Below are 4,009 nucleotides of genomic sequence, written 5' to 3'. Positions count from 1 at the left end.
TTTAAACTCTATTTAGATAGATAAATAGAAAAGGATAGGCACTATCTGGTTTTTCATTTAGCCCAGGGTCTGTCCATCACATCAAATGAACCCCTCCTTGAGGCCTTCCCATGCCTTGAGATTTTCTGGGCATGTGGGGTTGGGCCGGCAGGGTTTGGTAAGTCTGAGTGCCTAAACTACCGGATGCCAGATGTCTCACACGGGCCACAGCAGAGAGTAAAATGGGCAAAGGCACAACCTGTGCTTCAGTGCTGCTCCGCACAGACAAAGCTCGGCCAAACGACCTATATGGGGACAAGGACAGGCCATAGGGAGCGGCAGGGTCGCATTCATGGTCAGTCTCTTCACCCAGTTCCCTTGCTCCATTATCCGCGTGCGGATAGGTGAGTGCCGGCGCAGGCAGACACCTGGCGGGACTGCTTGGGAGCTCTGGAAAGCCGAAACTGAAGGAGAGGGCCCCAGCACTGGGGCCGGGGACTGAAGGACAGCTTGGCCTGCGTTCCGGGAACGGCGAGCAGCGGGGAACTGCTTGTCAGCTCCAGGAAACCGGCCTAGGGCGGCAGGCACGCCCCGTAGGGCCGGGAGCACAGCCCTGCCGGCGCGGGCGGCTGCCGGGGGCGGGGACGAGCCCGCGCTGCGCACGGAGCGCAGGGAGCCGCCGGGCGGGAATCTTTCTCCCCGCCTGGATCAGCGTGCAGGGTGCAAGTTTGCGCCCGGACCAATGCCCTGAGCTAGAGGTGACCGGGCAGTGCTCCCAGGTGTACACAAAGTGAAATTACAAACCTACTTTTTCTCCCCATAAACACTGCCTCGTTTGCCAAGATTGTTTTTCTATGGAGCATGTGAATAATAAAACTCATTGACTTTATTTTGAGTTTGGCTTTTTGTGCCCGGAAGATAAAGGATTGTTGTGATAAGGGATTGAAGTAGGAATGCAGAGATCTGGAAATTAGATTGGTCATTAAGAAAGTGTCTTTAAGCCAGCCCTGGAGGTAGGGTTAGGTCACCTCTCTGTGCTCCATTTTCTAAAACGGAAGGAGTAGCAAGCCAGATTCTGTTGGGGGGTGGGAGGGGCGGGGGTGGGGGAGTTACGTGGTCCCTTCCGTCCTCAGCTGAAGTGTTAATGACTTAGAAACTGCTCAAACCTTTATTTCCCAACTTCTGTTCCTTGTATATTAGGCTGCAAAGTGAGTAGAGGGAGTGATCCACTCCACATTGTGGAACCCTTGGCACCAATCAAATTGCATAATAAACAGTTTTATTTCCTAACTTTGGGAAATGAAACAATGTTAATGGAGATAATGGAATGAAAGAACAACACGCAAAATACATTTTTTACTTTTATTTTTATTTGGGGCTGGGGAGATGGCTCAGTGGAATAAGCACTTCCCTGACAAGCACAAGGGCCTGAGTTCAACCCCCAGTTCTGCCCAAAAAAAAAAAACACTTTTATTTTTATTTATTTAGGTGGAACTGGGGATTGAACTCAGGCCCTTGTGCTTGCCAGGGAAGCTCTTATTCCACTGAGCCATCTCCCCAGCCCCACATTTTTTAGATTGAACAAAAATTTCAATAAACTCACGAAGAAATATGAAAACTAAACATACACACCACCACATTCACTGGCAATGCTCAGTAAACTGGAAATTGTGGACAGTGGGGGACCACACACCTCCAGCAGCACTGGCCCAGACATCCCCAAAGGTTCCCTTAGTGGTGATTTACACGGGGACACCCATAGGCACACACTGACAAACCAGGAAGACAAAGAACATAATAAAACAAAGTGCCAAGGTCACACAGGTCAGAAGTAAAGGTGAATGAATTTCTGTTACAACTGTTCCATGTCCTGGCCAGGGGTGACAGAGTGTGATATCACTGGATGATAAACCCCACACATCCCTATGTTTACAGGTACACTTGTCACCACTCATGAAAATCAAAATCAGGTTCACCTTCAAACATAGAAGATAGTCATGAAAGAGAACTAGGGGTGGTGGTACAGGCCTATAATGCCAGCCCTTGGGAGGTTGAGACAGGATCACTACGAGTCTGAACTGCGTGGTCAGACCCTGTATCAAATAAATAAATAAGAAAGTAGTCATGAAAGTAATGCATATATATCTGTGCATCTTTTTTATTTTTAATTTAGGACAGGGTGTACAGTGTGTACAGGGTCTCACTGTGTAGATCAGGCTCATAGTGATCCTCCTGTTTATAGCCTCCTAAGTGCTGGAATTACAGGCTTGCACCACCACACCCAGTCTTGTGCATCTGTTTTGTCTCCCATAACTGGCCTTGGGCTTCCTCTTTAAGATTTGAAGCAGCAGTGGTGTGAAAGACAAGCCTGGGCTAAAGGGAAGCTTTATGCTGACCACATTCCCCAAGCAGGTGATTAGATTCAGAGGCAGCAATCCACTTCCTGTGTCCATGAGCCTTAGCTAAACTGTTGAAGTTGTCCAATTAAGTAAAACAGGATTGTAAATGGTGTAACTATTTGGGATTGTTGCGAGGCTTCAAAGATGGAAATGTGATTCACCAGTTCTGGCAGCCCAAGTGCTTTGCAACAGTCAAAAATATGGAGGAGGGCTGGGAAAGGTGGTAAAAGGCTGTGATCCCAGGTCCTATGGAGGCTAAGGCAGGCAGATGAGGAGTTCAAGGCCAGAGTGTTAAAATGAGTGAGAGGATAGGAGGGAGAGGGTGAACCATATGGAAGAAGAGGACAACTTGGTTATTTAGGGAGGCCTCATCTCAAAATAAAAATGAAAAGACTGGGTGTTGTAGCTAGGGATTGCAAGGGGAACAATGCTGGACATATAACTTATAGTTATTTCATATAGTCACCCAAAGAGCCATACATAAAGAGTGCAGGAATCCTGCCCACACACTAAGACCAAAGAATCCAGCTGAGGCCTGGATCCCACAGCACTGGGAAGGCCCAAAGGCCAGTGAAAGCCAGAAAGTCTGTGCCAGCAGGATAAAGCATCTGTGCTCGCAGGCTGAGGAATCCGCACTGGAGCCAGGAAGCCTTGCTCAAAGTAAGAACCAGAGCTCCCACCAGAAGTACCATAGCTGGGCCGGGTCCACAAAAAAAAAAAAAAAAAAAAAAAAGTACCATAGCCATCCTCAGCAGCAGTGAGGTCCCAAGCGCTTTTGACTTAAGAAAACAGCAATGTGACAAGTTTCTCCAGGACTCTAAGCAGTGTATTATCTTCCCCTCTGGAGCCAAGAAGCAATGATCAATGTGAGCACCAGAGCTCCCCCAAAGTCAACCATAGCCATTCTCAGTGACAGCAAGGTCCTGAGCTCCCCCAGCGATCAGAACAACGAAGCTCATTTGGGAAAACAGCACGATAAGCTCCCCCAGGAAAATCAGCAGCTTCCTACAGCTTCCCAACAGCTTCAAACAGCTCCCAACAGCCTCCCTTCTTTCCCAGTTCTGCCTCTTATGCTGCTGGCAACAATCCTCAGGCCTCCTACACCTAGCACTACACTGGCTCAGTTCAGCAGGGTGTTACAATTTGACCACCATTTGTCAATCTACCACACTGCAGATATATAGCTCATTAGAAAGGCCCTAGGTTCAATCCTGAGTGTGGGGCATGGCAGGTATTAATGGAGAAATATTTACTTGTCTTGATTTTTTTATTTAATGTAGGACCTGCATGTTGTCTGAAGTTATCCCTTTTTCAGGCATCTTCTAATTTCAAGACTATCATCGGCAGAAGGTTGGCCTGGCTAGGCTAGGGGTGCTCCAGGGAGGATTGACAACTGTGCCCACAGGTCCCTTTGATATGGGGGAAATGAAACTCCGGACCTGAAATGTACCTGGGATGAGTTCCTGTTCTCTAAAACAGAACAATGAATTTTAAGAACAAATAGAGGTTAAGGGTATAGTATTTATTGGGGAAAAGAAAGCTTCTGGGGGCCGGGAAGATGGCTCAGTAGAATAAGCGCTTGCCTGGCAAGTGCAGGATCCTGAGCTCAATCCCTGGTTCCAAGAAAAAAA

General features: G+C 47.8%; 1 long non-coding RNA gene across 1 annotated transcript; it reads left to right on the top strand.

The window, feature by feature from the left end:
* The first annotated feature begins 654 nt into the window (after positions 1–654).
* On the top strand, positions 655–3,880 carry LOC111815081. The gene is made up of 3 exons (XR_002819886.1): positions 655–842; positions 2,841–3,038; positions 3,659–3,880. It is a non-coding gene; the product is annotated as an uncharacterized LOC111815081 (long non-coding RNA).
* The last annotated feature ends 129 nt before the right edge of the window (positions 3,881–4,009 follow it).

The sequence above is a fragment of the Octodon degus genome, unplaced genomic scaffold (assembly GCF_000260255.1).
Source record: "Octodon degus isolate 3935 unplaced genomic scaffold, OctDeg1.0 scaffold00011, whole genome shotgun sequence".
NCBI classification, from domain to species: domain Eukaryota; kingdom Metazoa; phylum Chordata; class Mammalia; order Rodentia; family Octodontidae; genus Octodon; species Octodon degus.
The sequence above is the reverse complement of the archived record's forward strand: the minus strand, read 5'-3'. Positions and strand labels throughout refer to the sequence as shown.